Here is a 22,445-nt window from a genome sequence, read left to right as displayed (position 1 = left end):
GACCTCCGGCTTACTCAGGGCGCGTGCTAAAATCTACGGTCAAATAGTGCGTTGTTTCACCAACGAAAATTAAAATAAATGCGCCACATTTTATTCAAAATAATTGTTCCGTACTGTTTAACATGCGGTTTATTTAATTTTTACATTTTCGTTCTAATAAATAAATCATAAGTATCCTATCCTAAAATTCCTGTATCGTATCGTTAACTCAACGCAAAACACCTTTTTCAGGTTCGTAGGTTTACTCCAAGAGTTAGTGATAATAGCTAGATATTCAGGTATAAGGCCTATCTGTTAATATTGGACATTCAGTAAACGCTTTCAGTACCAAAACGAAGTCAGAAATTGCTTAAGAACACTGTAGTAAACTAAAATTACTGAAACTGTAGATAGACATGGCTTACTAAACAAAATATTAACCTTATCAGAAAAAAGTTGGCTTATTAACATGTACCCAGTGAATGTGCGTAACTTTCTGAAAAAAAAACGAATTATAACTTGAAAAAGTCCTTGGAAACAAATGCATATTGCCATCAAATATTCACAAATTTCCTTTTAAAAATACAACTTATATAAGAGCGTATAAATAATGCATATATCTGCTAGAATATCTGCCTAAATGTTAATTGCGTTATCTATCCGCTTAATAATAATGTTGAGATCGTGGGGATGATAATAATAATAATAATGATAATAATAATAATAATAATTACTGTTGAGATCGTGGGGAAATTCATGTCTTGTTAATTATGATTATAACTATTTTATATCGTTTTTAAGCAGCCCGGCTTAGAACTTGTAGTAATTGCCAGTTTTGAAAAGTTTGTGTATCTTATAAAGAAACACTAATTGCTCCGGATTTCCTTTGTGTTCTTTGAAGATAATGAGAGAGAGAGAGAGAGAGAGAGAGAGAGAGAGAGAGAGAGAGAGAGAGAGAGAGAGAGCTAGCATGTCTGCAAACTCAGTGAGTTTTTATTTCTTCTCAAATAATACTAATTCATTTCAATGCCAAGGTAGCCGTCATTCTTTTGGTTCGGAAAGTAATCGGGGATTATCAAACCTTCAACCCGTTCTGGCCCAAAAAAATCAGGGGATCTATATATATGTTTATTTTTTCGTGGTTAACGAATCGTTTAATCTAGCTAAACAAAACGCAATTGGTCATTCATACATCCATGCGATAAATATGATTATCATCCAAATAAATAATAAATAACTCGTGTTCATAGGACGATAAATGTTTTAATCATTTACCAGTATTCATTTGTGCGTAAACGCGTATTAGGGGATTAGAAGATTACGAGTTGAATTTGCCTCTTACTATAATAAAATGTATAATTAGCCAAATATCCCTATTCTATAATGAGCCCTGTAATACATTCGGTGAATTAAGTCTCCTGGCTAAGTAGATCCTAATTACTAAACTCTGTTTACAACACGGATGCAGTTCTCTTGTTTCGCGGAGGAATACATTGAAAATTCCGGTGGAATGTTTTTAGTCATAAAGATGAATAGGTTACTGTAGGAAGTGTTTAGGGCCATTTGTCTGTGGTAGCTGACTTTGTTCGCTTTATAGGTGAATGGTGTTGTTCGAAAATAGGTGAAGTCCTCTAATTTTAGTGTAATTCAAACGTATTTGTTCAATAACACCATAGCCTTCCATCATATAATTATCACGAAGGTGAGAGTGAGGTTTATCAATAATGATTGTAATGAAATTGTGAAATTTTATAGGCATAGCTTGAGGGTCCATATTTTCTTGCCCCCTGAAGCAGTGTTTCAATCCTTGACTTGGTGCTTATAAGAGTATTTTACTTAATATATATAACATATACTGACTACTTTCAAGATAATATTGATTGTAGCCTAGAATGTAAAACCTATTTTCGAAGACCAGTTCAACGTATGCTAATGGCCAATTAGTAAGTATCCTTTAAGTTCAAAGGGTCTTGTTTTTTTTAGGACGTAGGCTTGTGTTATACAGTTGTTTTGGCTTTGATGTGCTGCTCGTTATTTTCGTAATGTGGTTTGGTTACCCCTGGAAAATTATTAGATTCATGTGCAGAGATGCGAATAAAGGACACGTTTTATAAGCATAGTATACAGAAGCCTATGGTACTTTGACTTGTCAGTTTCGTGAAAAGTCAAAAAAATTATTATGAATCCAGTTCTGTCAAATTCTCTATGAAAACTAGTAATTACTGGTTAGACAACGAATATTTTGAAGAAAGTTTGGAAGTATGTAGTTGTATTAAAACTTAAAAATGTATATACATTTGGATATGTCTGTGCTGAATAGCAGAATTTTTTAAGTGTGAATAAAGGCATTTGCTTCTCGCAAGTAAGCGTAAGCTGGGTAGATCTTTATTACTATTTCGCAGCGGCCAAGACTATGACAGTTGCGGTTTTTCTATGCAGTATTACCTCCTGAACAAGAATTTTAAGTAATATTTATTCGGACGACTGTAAGTAACCCCCAAGGGTTCGTACTAAAATCCGTGAAGGTAGATCTAGGGTACCTATCCGCGGCGGCCCAGACTATGGCAGTTGCGGTTTTTCTATGCAGTTTTACTTGCTGAACAAGAATTTTAAGTAATATTTATTCGGACGACTGTAATTAACCCCCAGGGGCCAGTACTAAAGGTAATACTTCAGAAGCACTCCGCACTGGATATTAAAATAAATAATCACCTACATGGAAAGAGCATGTGAAAAGCAATATAAAAAGTATAGTCATTATATGAGAGATTGAACGGGGTGGAATTAAATGAGCTTGATAAGTTTTTACCTCGAATTTTTCGTAAGTCGGGAGAGGTGTTTTCTCTATGGTAATGTTTACTTTTAATGAGCCCTCTAACTTACTTTCTTACGCAAACAAAAGCAGTTCCAGTTACTCATTATTGGCTGAGAGGTGTGACATCGTTATGACGTCATGGGTTTCATAACCAATTACGAACGACTTTAGTCGAAAACTAAGTTTCACCAAAGACTATACACGAAAGATGGGAAGCTCAAGACACAGCCGCATCGGCCGCATACAATTTAGTAACCCTGGCAATGAAATGGAAGATGGCGGTAGCATTGCACCTGCCTACATCGTCTGTTTGTTTACTTTTTCACAAAGCGGGGCATTCAATTTCAATCATGAGTGGGCGAAGCCATCATCACCCGTGTGTGGTTTGCAATAGGACGAAAAATGATTTTCCCCATCTGATTTGTCATGCTTTTCCTCAGAATAAAGAAAGGTAATAAAATCATTTCATCTGTTACAAAGTACATGATGACTTTTAGAGAAAATGAAGAAATAAAATAGACCAAAGCAAAATTGAATGTCGGTGCAATGTATTCCGAAATACATATTGGAAATATTTACAATACGATGGGACGCCTCTAAGCGGGAACGAAAATATACTATATTGATTTTCGACTAGAAAAAAATATTTGCCATTTGAAACCCCAACAACCAACCTAACCTTCCTGGTAGTGTACATCAGTAGCCTAATCATGTCAACAGTAAACCTAACCATATCAGCAGTACCATAACCATGCCAACAGTTACCTAACCATGTCAACAGTAATTTGCAATGGAAATGAAGCTATCTTGCAAAACATATCAAAATCAATAGAAAAACTTTATTTTCTTGTCATTTAGAGGCGTCAATTGTATTTCAAATAAATACCTTAAAGTTATATTTGCATATCTTGAAAATCTCTAGAAAATATGAAATAAACATACCAATTCCTATCACTGTCATACAATTCGTGAATATTGGGTCTCCATGCCTTTTCCAGATAGGCTACTCACAGCAACTTTGATATACTGTATATATTCTGTAGTTATGTTATATTCTCAGCAGCTTACCCTTGGGTTGTAGTTATAAATGTTTATCTTAATTTTTCATTAATAAGCAACTATTTAGCAAACCAAAGTTGTTTCATCAGGAAGGATGGATCTTGTGGGAGCATTCATATGGGAGAGCATAAGTAGGTTAGTTAAGTTAGTGTGTCTAACTTTAATTTCAAGTTCACTAACCTTTTAATCTATGATTGAATTTTCCTATATGTATGGATAAAAGCATTCAAAATAAAAAAAAAATTACATGCAAACCACATATCTGCTCCCACAAGATCCATTCTTACCGTTTCATCTATGTTTTTCTGCATTATATGTTCATAATTGTTCAATTTTTAAAATGAAACCTTGTAATTGGTACCAACACCCCACATAGTATTCCAAAGTAAATTTACCATTTGGCAGCAAATGTACGCAGTAATACATTAGTAATAAATTGGCAAAATAATGACTATAATGAAAGAAAAAAAATGAGAAAGGTAATTAAAGTGACTCATCAGTAAAATAATGTCTATAATATTTTTTTTTCAGGCTTTTAGGCCACTTCCTGACTTTAGCATTAACAAAATCTACCGTATGTATTTATTCAGTTTTCATTGATTTAAAATGAAAGATTACTTATGCATGTACTGTATTTATTTTGTTTTTGCATTCCTATGTTTTTTCCTGTTGCATGATAGCATCCTTTCAATATTTATGTTTATCAACTTCATTATAACTGTTTACTGTATTATTTCTTGAAGTTTTGTATTTTTTTACTTAATTTGATATACAGTATTGGCATGCTTACATTTTTTATTTCTAACCATGACAGTTTTTTGCTGATGATATCCCTTTGTTTTTTTGTTTTTGTTTTTTTTGAGCATGTTACGCTTGTTTTTTTTTTTTTTTTTTTTTTTTTTTTAAAGTTTTGAAATCTAATTGTTTTGGTTGAATGATTTATCTGTGGTTTGTTTCCTATTTGATTTGTGATTTAAATTTTTATTTGCTTTTTATGAAAATTAAGTTAAACCTAGATTTTTGCTTATACAGTATTCTGTCAAATACAGTATTGCATTTGTTATAAAAGGGTACCTTACTTTTACTACTTTGTTGTTGTACTTTTCTTAGTTTTATTAACAAATATTGCTTAACTTTTGCCTAATCAGCATGCAAGTTAAGTCTGCTTTTTCATTTTGATTTCATATTATTGGATTTGATTATCCCATGCTTTGTTTGCTATTTAAATTCTGATATATGCATGTTTTGTTTGCATGACTTGTATGACTATTGCATGCAAATGAAGCATGTGCCATTTCTTTTACTTTGTTTATGTTCTTTGCAAGAACATTTGTGTATAGTCGCTTAGGTATGTACAGTATACAATCATAAGCACAAGCCCAAAAAAAGGAAAATAATTACTGTATACTATATTGGTGAAATAATAAGATAATATGAGAATAAGTTTGTTTCATTGTAACTGCCCTCTCAATTTTAGATAAAGATACTTAGCAATTAATGTTACATTAACTGAAGGATTTTATTTAATGATTCAGAAATGCCTAATATATAAGTCATAAGCTATGATAGAGCTCTATAATCATGTTAACAAGCAATATTAATCGATTTAGTATTCAATAATTTATAAAGAGAAGTTTATTGCAGCATAAGAATAAATTTTAACATTTAAAAAAGCCGCGCTACACCACAGCAGAGTTTTAGTAGAGGGCATGATCAATAGATGGCGCGCATTCTGACGGGTTGGATGATGTTTTTTTTAATGGTATTAATAGTCAGTTTCCCATCTTTCGTGTATAGTCTTTGAGTTTCACTAGCATTTCAGCGGAGTAATAAAGTTACCTGTCCAATGTCCACTGGTATCCTTGTTTGACTGAATACTCGAATAATGAAGCAAAAACTGGCATTTTGTCTTCCTGTAGCTATGGCAGAGGCAGTGGCTGGCCCTTCTGGCATTAGTTTTGACAGAGACCTTCGATTTCCTACCGATTGTTTGCAGTGCAATGTGGGTTACGGTGAATTTTATCATTATTTGTCTAGTGGTAGTAAAGAAGTTGTGATTGAATATGCTCAAAGACATAATTTAATTCTAAAGCAAAAAAACTGCGAGTGTTGTGGAGCTATTTGTCGGATCGACTACAACAGGAACGCCTTTAGGTGTGATCCGCCACGGTAAGTAGCCTTACTGTAACCCCTGTGGCTAGTGCACGCAGCGCAACATTACCTCTTGCCGTACATGCCGTGCTTGCCAAGAATCTTTAAATATGTGGATAAGGCACGAAGCGCTGTTCCGCTACGGCCTTGCTGACAGCTGATATGTAGTCGCTCCCTACTTTGTTTGTTGTTGTTTTGGTATCGCCGCCATATTGGTTTTGGTGTTCTTCCGCCGATTTCGGTCAGCGGTCGAGTCGCCGTGTTTAGTACTGGCCCTTGGGGGTTAATTACAGTCGTCCAAATAAATATTACTTTAAATTCTTGTTCAGTGGGTAAAATAACATAGGAAAACGTCTATTACCATAGTCTAGGCCAACGCGGATTGCTTCTGTAGAAATACCATTGTGGTGTTTTGCTTTGTGCCTAGGTCTCCTTTATATATACTTAATATGAAAGCATACTAAAGTAAATTGATGGGCTATTAGAAAATTATGGTAGATCTAGTGTACCTATCCGCGGCGGCCCAGAGTATGGCAGTTGCGGTTTTTCTATGCAGTTTTACCTCCTGAACAAGAATTTGAAGTAATATTTATTCGGACGACTCTAATTTTACTCCTGAACTCTATCCTACGGTAAAGGGGATTCCCATTGGGAACCGGGGTTTTGGGTGGGGACAAAACCCCCAACTCTATCCTACGGTAAGGGGGACCCCAGTGGGAACCGGGGTTTTGGGTGGGGAGAAACCACTTGGGGGGAGATTTTGCCGTGTGTTATTGTGGTATTTCCCACATTTATCACTTTTAAAAACACGAAATACAGGCGGAAATAAGAAATAACAAAACTAGCGATAGTGGAGCCGTTCCACATCCATATTCGTCTACTACTACTACTACCACAACACTGAATCCTACTACGCATGCGCTAATGGTACTGCGCATGCGCTAACTGTAAGGGAGCTTTTGGCCTAAACTCAGACTTCTTAGTGAGGAAAGAAATGGGGGTTTACGGGAGGGATATATGTATTTAGCCAAACACGTTACAGTATGACCCCTACATTGCTACCGGACTGAGTGAAGGATTGGGTGGTAACAGGGTTCCCAGATTTGGCAGTTTCTCACCAAATTTGGCTTTTTTTTCCTAATTTGGTGGGTAAAAATTCACTTTGGCTGGTTAGTGGTATTTTGGCTGGTTTTCAAACACTTTCTATTTGAGCTAAACACTGATCCCACATTTGAGGAATCTCTCCCCAGATTGGGAATTTTTGAAGGTTTTCAGGAAAATCTGGGGAATTTGAATAGGTTTTCAGTAAAAACTTGGTAACATTTAAGCAAAATATGTAGATGGAATTAAAATACAAATCACACACACACCAGGCTGCCGGATTCTCAGAGAACGAGCCTCATTTCAAAATTTCAATTCATTCTCGTTTTTTTTCCTGTATTCTTATATTAGTTTATATTATCTAACTAAAAACTATGATGCCGCTATACAAGCAATATATATGATAAAAAAATATGCATTATAAAGATAAATATAACGCACATATATTTGCCGGTTATTTGGGTTGGTTTTGGATTTCCATTTGGCGGGATTTTGGCTGGTTTCATGGTAGACTTTGGCTGGTTGGTAGTGGTGTCATCTGGGAACCCTGGCTGGTAACCATACATTGAGTTACATAAAAGCATTTACCTAATTTGTTTATTAAACATGTTATGTGAATTCTAGTGTTTATTCCTTTTCCTTTTTCCATAGTATTTGTATAATAACTGTTTTGAAATATCCCCACCTAATCATTTCACCAATATATAAACTTGAAATATTATGTTATAATTGAGGACAGACACCTAAAAATGCCTACGTGTTGATATAAGAACTCAGTTTTAGGACGTTTCGATACCTACCTACCTACCTACCTGTTACGTGAAATTGCACATTGCGTTGCATATTACATACACACTCCCTATATCATTTATACACAAGTCAATCCCTCCCCTTTCCAGTATTCACGACTGGCTCTTTACGTTACACCATTTACAATGCATTTCTCACCGATACCAATACCTAGATTAAAGTTTGCCATTATTATTATAAAACCTACATTTAAATATATAACATATAAATATATATTTGCCATTATTTATTATAAAAACCTACATTTAAATATATTCCATTATACAGTTTTACAGACATTACGATTTACACCTCCCTTCCACTTTCCTTACTATTATGCAGTTATGTATGGTTACTTTTAACATTTTACAACACTTCCACACCCATCACAGTTAGGTTTATATGTAATTTTACCTACTGGGGGCCGAATCCCCTCCCCCGGTTAGGCAACATAACCCTTAGTTTTAGTTTGTTATATGTTGGTTTACCTACTAGTTTTTACTTCCTTGAAGGGGGTTACCCGGTTAGGCTAGGTTGGTTAGTTCTTCAAGGGTGGATACGGGGGGGGGGGGGTGGGGGGGGGGGGGGGGGGGGGGGGGGGGGGGGGGGGGGGGGGGCGGTTGGTTAGGTTACATTCCCTACTTGGTTACCTACTACGGTTTAGGTTTGGTTAGGTACCTTCCTTACTAGGTTAGGTAGGCCTTTAAGGGGGGGTATGGGGGGCGAAGCCCCCATGGTCAGGCAATATTCCCTGCTAGGTTAGGTTAGGTTAGTTAGGTTACATTCCTTACTAGGTTAGGTTAGGCCTTTAAGGGGAGGTACGGGGGGGCGAAGCCCCCCTGGTCAGGCAATATTCCCTCACTACTGGTTAGGTTTATTGGTTTACATTCCTTACTAGGTTACGTAGCCTAGTATTTCCCTGCTAGGTTAGGTTAGGTTACGTTCCTTACTAGGTTAGGTTAGGCCTTTAAGGGGGGGTAAAAGGGGGGGGCGGGGGTGGGGGTGAGCCCCCTTGTCAGGCAATGTTCCCTACTAGGTTAGGTTAGGTTACATTCCTTACAAGGTTAGGTTAGGCCTTTAAGGGGGGGTACGGGGGGGCGAAGCCCCCCTGGTCAGGCAATATTCCCTACTAGGTTAGGTTACATTCCTTACTAGGTTACATTAGGCCTAGTATTTCCCTACTAGGTTGGTTAGGTAGGTTACGTTTTCCTTACTAGGTTAGGTTAGGCCTTTCCTTAAGTACGGGGAGGCGAAGCCCCCCTGGTCAGGCAATGTTCCCTACTAGGTTAGGTTAGGTTAGGTTGGTTAGGTTACATTCCTTACTAGGTTAGGTTAGGCCTTTAAGGGGGGGTACGGGGGGCGAAGCCCCCCTGGTCAGGCAATATTCCCTACTAGGTTAGGTTAGGTTAGGTTGGTTAGGTTACATTCCTTACTAGGTTACGTTAGGCCTAGTATTTCCCTACTAGGTTAGGTTAGGTTACGTTCCTTACTAGGTTACGTTAGGCCTTCAAGGGGGGGTACGGGGGGTGAAGCCCCCCTGGTCAGGCAATGTTCCCTACTAGGTTAGGTTAGGTTAGGTTGGTTAGGTTACATTCCTTACTAGGTTAGGTTAGGCCTTTAAGGGGGGTACGGGGGGGCGAAGCCCCCTGGTCAGGCAATATTCCCTACTAGGTTAGGTTGGTTAGGTTACATTCCTTACTAGGTTAGGTTAGGTTAGGTTGGTTAGGTTAAATTCCTTACTAGGTTACGTTAGGCCTAGTATTTCCCTACTAGGTTAGGTTAGGTTACGTTTCTTACTAGGTTAGGTTAGGCCTGTAAGGGGGGGTACAGGGGGGCGAAGCCCCCATGGTCAGGCAATGTTCCCTACTAGGTTAGGTTACATTCCTTACTAGGTCAGGTTAGGCCTTTAAGGGGTGGTACGGGGGGGCGAAGCCCCCCTGGTCAGGCAATATTCCCTACTAGGTTAGGTTAGGTTAGTTGGTTAGGTTACATCCTTACTAGGTTAGGTTAGGCTAGGTATTTCCCTACTAGGTTAGGTTAGGTTACGTTCCTTACTAGGTTAGGTTAGGCCTTTAAGGGGGGGTACGGGGGGGCGAAGCCCCCCTGGTCAGGCAATATTCCCTACTAGGTTAGGTTGGTTAGGTTACATTCCTTACTAGGTTAGGTTAGGCCTAGTATTTCCCTACTAGGTTAGGTTAGGTTACGTTCCTTACTAGGTTAGGTTAGGCCTTTAAGGGGGGTTACGGGGGGCGAAGCCCCCCTGGTCAGGCAATGTTCCCTACTAGGTTAGGTTACATTCCTTACTAGGTTAGGTTAGGCCTTTAAGGGGGGTACAGGGGGCGAAAGCCCCCTGGTCAGGCAATATTCCCTACTAGGTTAGGTTAGGTTAGGTTACATTCCTTACTAGGTTAGGTTAGGCCTTTAAGGGGGGGTACAGGCAACATTGCCTACTAGGTTAAGTTCCCTACTAGGTAAGGTTACATCCCCTGCTAGGTTAGGTTATGTTAGGTTGGTTTGGTTCTTTAAGGGGGGTTACAGCAGGCCCAACCCCACCCCTTGTCAGGCAACATCCACCCCTACAAGTTAATTAGTTTTTTGTTATATGCTAACCTATGTTTTAATTTGGTCTTTTGTATTTATTAAAACAACTATAGGCCCTATTACACATTTACCACCCAGGACTTAAATCCCACCCCCTCCTGGGCCCGTTATATATATATTTGTATTATTTCATATTTTGAACCCATCCCACATTTACATTTAGTTCCTTAACTACCCATTTACTTTTATTACCCTTAACATTCCCAACTTATCTTGTTAAGTGCTTGTTCATTTACCTCAGCCCCACCCTGCCTCAACCAATAGCATCAAAGCATTTTTACTACTCCACCCCACCTCTCCTACCCTGTTTTCTATGGTCTGGCCTCCTGCCACCTCCTAACTGTAGAACTCCAACACTGTTGAATCTGCCGCCATGACATCCACTGCTGCATCTACTTCACGCTCGCCCCAGCCCCTCACCAGGAACTCTTTGCCAACTTCATGTAACAATTGTTACATGAGTTACAAAGATTTTTCTGCCTTTTACTCAGGAAATTATGATCGACTAATCGGTTTTTGCCAGGACCACGGCCTCCTGAGAAAGCAGGTCTTTTGCCCCCATTCAGTCGACTCCAAGATACGGGAGGAGAATGTATAACTTCGTCGGGTACTTGGCTGTTGCTTATTTCAAGCAGCATTTTGAGGAACCCAAGACCCGCCTCCACGCATTCTTAAAAGCAGCTGCTGCTTTGTACCCTCCACCCCTTTAAGGTAAGGTCCAAACATTATTCTTAATTATTATGTTTTAGGAAAGTGAGTGTTAGGCTTTCGCCGAAAGTTGCGTCAAGGTATGTTACTATTCAGTGGGGTGCTGCTAAGACAACTCGTACCTTCCACCTTACCCGCCGCCCCTCCCCCTGTGCGTTACCACCCTTAGTGAACATATGGCTCCGTGGTGGTTGGGGAATTTAAACATGGCGGCTGTGTTTACATTTCCTTCACCGTAACGAATACTTGGTACCTTCCTATAGGACCGTTCTTCGGTGACTTAGACTATGGCAATTGACATTTTCTATGTTATTTTAGTTGCTTTACAAGGGTTGTAAAAAATATTTTTTTCGTTTGGTTGGAACTAAACTTTAATATACCTTTGAGTTTGGCGCGGCTATTATGTAACTTTCAAAGGTCAATTACTGCTTAGTTACAGCCGGCCGAATGGATATTACTTTTAAATCTTGTACAGTAACTCAAATAACATAGGAATCAGTCAATTGCCATAGTCTAAGCCACCGCGGATTGCTTCTGTAGAAATACCAAAAATATTTATTGATGAATATTGTTCCTCAAACTTTTTCTGAAGTTCTTTGGTTTGAAATTTATGCAAGTGGGCTGATTTCCACCTACCCCGCCCCTCTGGTGCATCACTAGTAATGATGTCTAAAGTAGCGTTGTCTTTTTGTTTCCATTTTCATCTGCGAGTTCCAGTATGTAGACAGTGCAGAAATCAAACCAAGTTTTTGTTCCAAGTTTACCTGTAAGGTGGATTTTGGAATTAAATTTGCTATTAGTTGTGGCTCCTTTGGTACAGACGTGCAATCCTTGTTCCTGATGTTTTGGCAGTATTTCAAATTTTCACAATTTTTTCATTGATGTTTCTAATGTTTTGTAGTAAATTAGTATGTAGTTGAACTGTAACCCCATTATAACCTACTGCTAAGGGGAACCTCAGTAGGAAACCAAATTTCTGATTCTGATTAAGGTACGGTTCACTGAATGTTTTAAAGTGACATCATGCACTAGTTAATTAGAAGACTTTGACTTAGGTTATGTTAGGTGGGGGTTCCAGGGGTCAAACCCCTTCAACCAGGTAAGGACCTATCATCCTAGATTAGGTTATTGTAGGTATGGATGGGTTAGGTTTCAAACCAGCTATTTGATCTTTACATTTTTGTGCTCATTTCACTATTGCTGTTGGTGCAAACCCCTTGATGTATGGTTTTCCCCAAATGAAAATCTCAAAGTTTCCCCACTATTTCCTTTCTAGAATTGATAGATGCAGTATAGGAATAGGGGTTAAGACAAGTACAAGTGGTTCCACCTGGATACGTTAAATGCGATATTTTTTAGCATGGCTATAGCTAATTCTTAAGTAACCATTTACTTGTTACTGAGAGACATTGAAACTTAGACTCTTACCCAAACAATTTGCAAAAGAGCAGGTGCTATTTCCAGTGACTGGAGTGCTGGATAACTGGAATACTGGAGCTAATATTAGGTTAAACAACCCTCCTACTGGATGTGTGTACTGTTCTGTCATTCTCCTTATAGTTTTTGGTTTTAAGACATACCACATTGCATATTTGTCTTATGAGGATTATACAGAAGAAGACAGGAATTATAACCATTGGTAGTTATATGATGTACCCTCATCCGATCAAATTCAACATTGTCATTTCATTTTTCAGAGCACTATTTGAAAGGTTTGTTTTTGAGGAAGCTGCTACTAATCTAGATGGTCACTGCACAGCTCCCAAACTCCCCAGCTTAAACCTACCAAAGAAATGATAAGCAACTTTCTAAGGAACCTAGGCCAGATGACTGATGAAGGTTTGGTAACAAGGTGTAAGACTCATCAAAATGATATGTTAAGTTTATTTTGATATTATTATATATTGCTACTTTCAAAATGCATGTTTTCCCCTCTTTGAAATGTCATGTAGATTGTGCAACATTTTTTCAGATTCCTAGATAGCTTAGAATAGGATGTTTTAAAATGTGTGTTCAGATTTCGCATTACGTCTTGTAAAAGAATATATATATAACATAAGGAGAGAGATCTTTGTCTTTTCAAAGCTGCAAATGTTTAACTTTTATGTCGACACTGTAGATTAGAGAGTCTGCGAGATCCGTTTGCTTCCCTACTCTGTCAGCGCGTTTGATAGCGAGAGAGTCGAGTCCTTGCATTGTCGTCAAAATATGTCAATCTTAATTATCGTTTACCCTCCGTTTCAATCGGGTACGTATCTGTTGAGCAGTCTTGTCTTGTACGTGTATGTATTTGCCGAGTACCACGTGCATGTTACCCATTATGTGTGTAAGATTGCATCAGATTTCAGAACTTTCTGGAAGCTTTCGTACCCAGAACGTATTTGTCATCTGCCTAGCCCAGTTTCCATGAAGGAAGAGATATTCATTCTATCTTAAGACCCCGAGGCATTAACATCTTGCTCTCCCTCTCTCTCTCTCTCTCTCTCATTCGACATCATTGAGATTATATTAACGTAACGTAAATTTGGTCACTAGTAACTTGTGAGAATTTAATATTTGATATTTCTTAGAGTTTATTTAGTATTATTTAGTTTCTTTTGTGGAATCTGAACAAACATTTCGTAACGGCGCCTGGTTTTTGTGAAAGTGTAATATACAAGCTGCAGCAGAGAAAGAAACTGGTATACCAAGGTAAAGTGTTGTATATTTTTATTAGTTGCAACTAATAATTGTTAGGAACAGGGAATAACTAATAATGGATAGGGAGTGTGTTTAACTAATAATGGATAGGAATGGTGTTTAACTAATAACTAATAATTGGTTTGGTAAAAACTGTTGGTTACAGTGTTTTTGAATGAAAAAGATTTACACTTTTACACATTGCTGATATTTTTTGTGTGTTTTGTGTTTGTTCCATTATTTGTGCACTTATTCATTTTCTTATTGATGTGTCTTTTTATTTTATATTTTCATTTGCATTCACAATTTAATTGACTTAGTTATTTTCATTGCTTTATCATTACACATTTAAATTTAACACTTGTGAATTAATTTGCATTTACTTAGAATTCTTTTCAAGTTTTATTGTTGTTTAGCACTTGTGAATTAATTTCAAATTTTCAGTTATTGCCTAACACTTTTGAATTTTGATTGAATTAATTTTCTTTAATTTTGTGATAAATTAATTTTGATTTAATTTTGCTTAATTTGATTCAAGAATTAATTAAACTTTACTTTGTTTTCAAGTAACAGTAATTTTCCCTGATATTGTGAATTTCACTTATGAATTTTGAATTTAATAATAAATTTTTGTATTTAAAATTTTTATAAGTGTTTTCTTTATCTTACACCAGTATAAATATATTTAATTATGATTATATTTATGTTAGGTAGAAACATAGAGTGGTAATTGATTTGCTTTCCTTCAATTTAATTGAAGTGACTTAGAACCAAGGAAGTACTTAGACTTCTGAAATCAGGGAAATACTTAGAGTTTTGAAAGTTGTTGATGGAGTGATGCCCTTTGATTAATTTAATTACTTACAAGATTACCTCACACCTGTTTTGATGAACTTAGTCTGATTTTCTGCAATACTGATAAGTGTTAAGGGATCACTGTTGCCTTTAGAGTATTCAGTCGTTTAAACGTGTTATGAGGGTTCAGGTGTCTGGCTTTTTGTGAGGTAATGTTTGATGCATGGTAACCAGATACTTGGCACTTCGTAACAATATTCTTAGATAAGCATACATAATTTACATTTAATTAGTTTTATAGATAATAAGGTTCTGGTTCCACTTACAGTACTTTAACTTAGTCTTGTGCATTTATATTTAGTCTTTCAGCTTTACATTATTTCATTTAAACATATCCAAATGTGGTAAATTCTCTTAATTTAAAATGTAATACTTTGTGCACTAATTGTTTAGTGCTTCCTTACCCCAGCTCAGTTGTCAATCATATTCAAAAGCAACACATGACCGATGATGATGATAAGAATTGTGGAATATTGCCAGTTACCAGTTGATATTTATCTTATCACTGGTATGTATTCTGTTAATCTTAGCTTACTATGCCAAGTAACGTCAGTATTATGATCATCTACTAACAATAACCAATTGAAGAGCCAATTTCTATTTTCCAAATATGCTTTCAAAGGCAAATTTTCTTTTTAGTATTAAATTATCCAGTTTTCAATCACTGTCAAGATAAGTTCCTGCTAGCAACCAATTTTTTATGATTCGAGTTTGGTTATAATTGTTAATGCTCTTGACTTTACTGCTGCTTTCTAAGAATTACTTGAACGAATCAAAGAAATTTAGATAAGATTCAAAGAGAAAGGAACCAGGCATCATCTCTTAAGACATTTGCTTTTTCAGGTGTGGAAATACAGGTAACTTCTAACCTGCTGAACCATAACATCTGAAGACTACTGGATGGGTCGCTTATGATGAAGTACAGCTCGGCACCTGCTCATCTGATTTTGTGTTACCTTGGCAGCCTACATTTCACAACTAATGAAAATGTAAGTAACACTTCCAAGATTTCGTGATGAATACAGAGTTCAGAGAACATTTGAACTTCAATTTTAAGATTGTTATAGTACGCAAAGCTAGCATTGTTACCTATGAGGCTTTGCTAAAGGTAGGAATACAGTTCTAGGCTGGTATTCCCCCCGAGATAATGCTGACTTAAATATTCCATTTAAAGTCTTCTTTCTAGAATGATGGAAACCAAAAACTGTGACAGGCATCTAGCCTAGCAGGGAAATGTTTTAGAGGGTAGGTTCATTTTACGGTGTCATACCGTCGATGATTTTGGCTAAAATTTGTACTACCACAGTTTTTCTTTTGCTTTAAATGGTTTTGATCATTGTTGCTGGTGTAAACCACGGGATTTATAGTACCACCACCCAAATTGCCTGCTGATAGGCCTTTGGTTATAGAACCCAGGTATGCCTTATGGTAGGAAAACTAAGTACTTACTGATGTTGACCAGAGCTGTATGGAAATTATAGGACCTCATCACCTTAGCAGAAGCTTTATCAGGATTGTAATGATTTTCTTTCTGGGTTTCCTTAAAAGTGGTAAATTCTGGAAATTAACCTCATGAATTGGATGCAAATCTATCGCAGGTCAGGTGAGACTAGAAATTACAAGGAATTACTAATGGTGGTAGTTATTTTTCTGTGTTTGAAGTGTGCCATACTTCTGTCTTTAGCTCTTTCAGGTTTTGAAAAAAAAAGAGCATGAATAGGGTTGACAGTTTATTAATAGTACATTGTTTACATTTTACAATCTCGGTAGATTTAAATACTTTGAAGGATAAAATTTATTAGAACAAAAGGACATAAGTATTGGAAATATGAACCAAAGTTTTGTTAATATCGCACAATAAGATAATTTTTTTGCCTTTAAAAAGCTTTCATCTAAAATTAATAATATGTATTGTATTTTCAGATGTTATGCAGAAGAAAGTATTGTATTGGAAAGAAGTCAGAAATTCCAAGTTTTAATTATTGAAGGAAAAAATCAATGAAATTAAACTGTACAAGATTGAAATTGGCTGTTTTACGTAGAAAGTAAGTTAGATTTCCTTTACTCTGTTTTCCTCTATTTGGTTCATGGCAGTTATATGAGGTTCATGGCAGTTATATGATTGGAGTCTCTCTCTCTCTCTCTCTCTCTCTCTCCCTTTACTCAGTTTTCCTCTATTTGGTTCATGGCAGTTATATGATTGGAGTCTCTCTCTCTCTATCTCTCTCGTAAGTAGTTTGTTTTATACATGTATGTCTAACTGGTAAAGTAATAAATTCAAAATCATTGTCTCTTTATATTGGCTGTTGGTGTTTTACATTGCATTAAGATTTTGAACTCTAAAGCTGTATTTGATCTTGGTACCTAAATTATTGCCAGCCAAGTCGGTCAGTTGAGTTCGTTGGAGTGTATAATTTGCTCTCATATTAATGTCAGGGGCGTGAGTTTATTCGTATATCATTCGTTTCATTGTTAGCAATTGTAGTGATTGGAGGGCTTTTTATTTTGCAGATTAAAGTCGAAGAGGATGTAGAAGAATTCAAAGAATGTGATTTAAGAGAGAACAAGCAGATGACCAAAGCGAAGGTGTCGAGCATTTATATGACAGCCGTTATAGATGATTATTGCAAAGAGGATATCATCAAGCAATGAGATGAATGACCATTGTGAAGAGAAAATCATCAAGCATTAAGATAACTGCCATTTTAGAGAGGAGAACTTGCAGAAGACTACTGTGAGGTGACATGAAGAATTGAGATGGCTGCCATTTTGAAGAGGATAACTTGCAGATGACCACTGTGGAGAGACATCAAGCAGCCATCCCAAAGAGGAACAGCAAATGACCACTGTGAAAAGACTTCAAGCATCAAGATGGCTGCCATTTTGAATTTGAAAAAGAGCGGCAGATGACCATGACCATTGTGAAGAGTCCTCAAGCATTGGGATGGCTACCATTTTGAAGAGGAGAACTTGCAGATGACCACTGTGCGGAGACATGAAGCATTGAAATGGCTGCCATTTTGGAGAGGAGACCTTGCAGATGACCACTGTGAAGAGACTTCAAGCCTTTTTTGAATAGAAACAGCAGATGACCACTGTTTAGAGAAAGCAGGGGAGTTGCTGCCATTTTGAGTAGGAGCAGTAGATGATCACTGTGTAGAGACTTCAAGCAGCCATACCAAAGAGGAGCAGAAGATGACTACTGTGAAGAGTCCTCAAGCATTGGGGTTACTGCCATTTTAAAAAGGAGCAGTAAATTACCACTGTGAAGAGGTGTCAAGCATTGGGATGGTTGCCATTTTACAGAAGAGATCTTGCAGATGTCCAATGAGAGACAAGGCATTGAGATGGCTGCCATTTTAGAGAGGAAAACTTGCAGTTGACCTCTATGTAGAGACTTCAAGCAGCCATCCCAGTGAGGAGCAGCAGATGTCCACTGAAGAGACATCAAGTATCCATCCCATTTTGAATAGCAGCAGCTGATGACCATAGTGAAGAGACATCAAGCTTTGGGTTGGCTGCCATTTTGAATAGGAGCAGCAGTTGACCACTGTGAAGAGACATCAAGCAGCTATCCCGACGAGGAGCAGCAGATGACCACAGTGAAGATACATCAAGCTTTGGGTTGGTTGCCATTTTGAAGAGGAGCACATGCAGATGACCATTGTGACGAGACACCAAGCATTGGGAAGGCTCCATTTTAGACAGACCTGCATCGACCACTGTGAAGAAAACGAAGCATTGAGATGACTGCCATTTTTAGAGAGAAACACAAATTATTATAGTTCAACCAACAACGCGTGAGGACCTTGAATTTTTCACCGCGTTGGTTATCAAATGAAGGCAGATTTTTAAAAAATTGTGGATTTAAGTGCTGTTGTAGCATTTTTGGAAAGAAGAGACCATTAAAATCTTGAATGTTATAAATTTAATTTGTTATCCAAATAAAATCTTTCATTATGAATGTTAAAATTTATTTGTATCATCCAAAACTATTCATACAGCTATTAAACTGAAGGAAACTAGCAATTCATACAGTTTGAATGAACTGAAATTAATTTATTACTGCTGGAATGACTACCGTATGCTAATCAAATTAATTTACTTAACCTGCTTACCATAGATATCCACATTGTCTGAATATTTTTTTATTTCGACCATTTTACTTATTTCAAAAAAAGTTCTCCGGTGGTCAGGAATTTAAGTGCATGGTTGAGTAATCTTCAGAGAATCGTCAAATGTTTGGAGCTCTACTTTAGGACACTGTTTATAGACAATATGAACTGCAGGCCACAAACTTGGCATTCATTTTACTCACACAAGCCTGCAAAAGGACAAAATGCTCTTCATTAAAATTATTATTTTACGGATCTTAACGGCATATGACTCATAACAAGGAACTATATGATAATCACAAAAATCTCTCATGGGTGTCTAATATATTAAGTTTTCGTCAGATATTTTAAATACAGATCATACAATCTGACACAGATCTTACAATCGGAAAGCAATATTTTATCAAATTCAATCAGTGATTATGTCTAACCTGAAAACAAGTGATAATACATTCAATATCTTGGAGAGTGATTATACATTCAATATTGGAGAGTGATTATACTTTCAATATCTTGGAGAGTGATTATACTTTCAATATCTTGGAGTGTGTTATACATTCAATATCTTGGAGTGTGATTATATATTCAATATCTTGGATAAAATTTATATATTCCATCATAAAAATTAGTGAATATCTTCGATAACAAAATTAAGTATATATTCCATCATGAATTAGTGATTATGTCTTAGTGATTACATTCAATATCTTGGACAAGAAATTACTCGAGCAACAGTGCTATACAGTCTTGGACATATATCTAAGTGATTACATTCAATATCTTGGTTAAAAAAAATTCATTGCCCAAACAAAAAAAGCTATACAATCTTCACATTTTAGATCCAGTTATGAATCACATTAAAATAAATAATTTCGAATTAAATATGACTAAAAACGGAAATATTTTAAGTATTTATCGTAAAAGCATCTTAAATTTTATAAACAGCACAAATATAAAAAAATTCTTTGAATTTCTCTAGGTACGAAAAGTACTAAAGGGAAAGTATAACTAGATAAAAATGAGGAGACAACAATGACCAAAGGCCTTTCAAAGTAACCACTCAAGTACTCAGATTGGGGTAACATTAATTTCGTCATTTGAACAGTTTCATTGCTACTAATTAACCAAGATTGCGTACACGATACATACAGGAGGAGGCAGGATTGCATTCACGATACATAAGGGAGGACACAGGATTGCATACACGATACATTCAGGATTGACAAACTGAAAATGTGCAATTGCCAAAACGTCAAAAAGTGATGATAAATCTTCGGAAGATAAAAGTAGCCACGATATGAGGAGTTGAATAAATGAATAAATACAGGCGTTCATCTTTTATTCAAACCAATCAACCCTCTCCATGTCCGGCATCCTCCCCTCTGTTTCTTCCTCTTAAATATGATACCACATTTTTTCCCAATCATCCTCCTTCCCTCTCACTGACCCTCACGCACCGGAAATATGGACCGCTAATAAATTTGATTGACGCCGTGACAGATATTGATACCGAGTTCTGTGGTTTACCCCAACTAATTTCATGAAAGAGACCTACCCCTGCGTGGAAAAGTGACGTAAGATATCGATTAAATGACCATTGGAAAAGAAAATTAACCTTTTAACAAAAAGATAAACGTGGGATTGTTTGTATGGTGTTTTTACGCTGCGTGGAACCAGTGGCCACTCAGCAACGGGACCAACGGCTTTACGTGACTTCCGAACCACGTCGGGAGTGAACTTATATCATCAGAAATACACATCTCTAACGCCTCAGTGGAATGCCCAAGAATCGAACTCGCGGCCACCGAGGTGGCAGGCCAAGACCATACCGATCACGCCACTGAGGCGCTTTCCATGAAGAGTTCAAGAGCTGCAGTTAGGAGATATCGATTAAATGGCTTGGAAAATAAATATATAGCCGTTTAACAAGAGGATAAGACCTGTGATAGCCGATAGGAAATCTTAATGTGTCTGTTACGATACAAATTAGTCTCAACACGGCATAAATTTTGAATCCCTTTAATGATTTTAGGAATGAAGTAATCCAAGCAAACTAGTTCTGCGCTAATCCCAAAATATTCGAAAATTAATTTAAAAAAAAAAAAAAAACAACCTTACGGACACCAACCACTAAGCTTTATACAAATTATACGAAGCCTAACTGTCTCATAACCCGGAAATAGGTAATTCAACTTGAATTCACCACACCAAACAAATATACAAATGTGACCTTTCAGTGTAACGCCAGTTGTATCAATCAGTCACTGAAACCATGAAATCCGAGGGTGAACCTTTCCAAAACACGCACAGACCAATTATTATCTTCCGAGCGAAAAGGGCATTTTCGGCCTTACCTGTAACTACCTTTTCAACTGAGATGAAAGGAGCGTGAATGGCTTCACTGGTTATAGTGTACCTTTTTTGTGTTAAAGCTGCGCGAGAGTAAATCTGTAAACTGTTATTTGTGTAGTGTAAGGATTCTACGTTAACCTTTCTATGCTGTACTTCTTTAATTTGTGATGTTCATCTTTTGTAAAAATTATATATTGTGATTTGAAATAAAACAAGGCGTGATCCGACCTCCAGCTTACTCGGGGCGCATGCTAAAATTTACGGTAAAATAGCGCGTTGTTTCACCAAAGAATATTAAAATAATACTCTATATTCTATTACAAATACTTGTTCTGTACTATTCAAATTACACATTGTATTTTACATTTCTATTCTAATAAATAAATCATAAATATCCAATCCTAAAATTCCTGTATCAACTCAACCCGAAACACCTTTTCCAGATCTTTTTAGGCTTTTCCATAGACCTTTCCCAAACCCCAACAAGAACAAAAACAACAAAGTAGTTTGAGGGGTTACTCCCCAAGTAAGCGAAACAGTTAAGTCAGGAGGTACAATTAACCTAAAACCTCATCATGAACCTTTTCCAAAGTGATTCCATTACAACTAAATCTTTCATTAGGTTATTAAGCCACTGGTAATATTATTCGGGAATGATTTCGTTTCAAAGAAAATTACATAAACTGTAACATCAAATACTGCATGCTGCCATGTCAAATAAAATCATGAGTGATAATTTTTTTCAAAAATATTATCTTAATATCAAAAACCATCTGTCTCGTCAAATGAAATTATAGGAGTGATATTTTATTTTTTAAATAAAATTGTATTAACTCCTCATACCATATGTCATGTCAAATAAAATTATAAGAGTAATTTTCAGAAATAATGATATTTTAACATAAAACAAACCAACCTGTCATGTCAAATAAAAATCGTAAAATAAAAGTCAAATTTTTTTTCAAATAAAGAAATTTTTTAAAAAACAAAAAACCACTTGTCATGTCAAATAAAATGATAAAAGTAATTTTTTCAAATAATATTTCAACATCAAAAACCACCGTCATGTCAAATAAAATCGTAAGAGTAATTTTTTTTCAAGTAAAATTATTTTAACATAAAAAAAACACCTGTCATGTCAAATAAAATCGTAAGAGTAATTTTTTCAAATAAAATTATTCTAACATAAAAAAAACCACCTGTTCAAAAAAATGTTTTTTCAAATCCAGTTTCAAATATTA

General features: G+C 36.5%; 1 long non-coding RNA gene across 1 annotated transcript; it reads left to right on the top strand.

The window, feature by feature from the left end:
- The first annotated feature begins 1,545 nt into the window (after nt 1-1,545).
- Nucleotides 1,546-18,522, top strand: LOC135202068 (uncharacterized). The gene is made up of 5 exons (XR_010311670.1): nt 1,546-1,681; nt 12,901-13,057; nt 15,581-15,726; nt 16,661-16,782; nt 17,249-18,522. It is a non-coding gene; the product is annotated as an uncharacterized LOC135202068 (long non-coding RNA).
- The last annotated feature ends 3,923 nt before the right edge of the window (nt 18,523-22,445 follow it).

The sequence above is a fragment of the Macrobrachium nipponense genome, chromosome 30, assembly GCF_015104395.2.
Source record: "Macrobrachium nipponense isolate FS-2020 chromosome 30, ASM1510439v2, whole genome shotgun sequence".
NCBI lineage: Eukaryota > Metazoa > Arthropoda > Malacostraca > Decapoda > Palaemonidae > Macrobrachium > Macrobrachium nipponense.
This window is presented reverse-complemented; position numbering and strand designations above follow the sequence as displayed.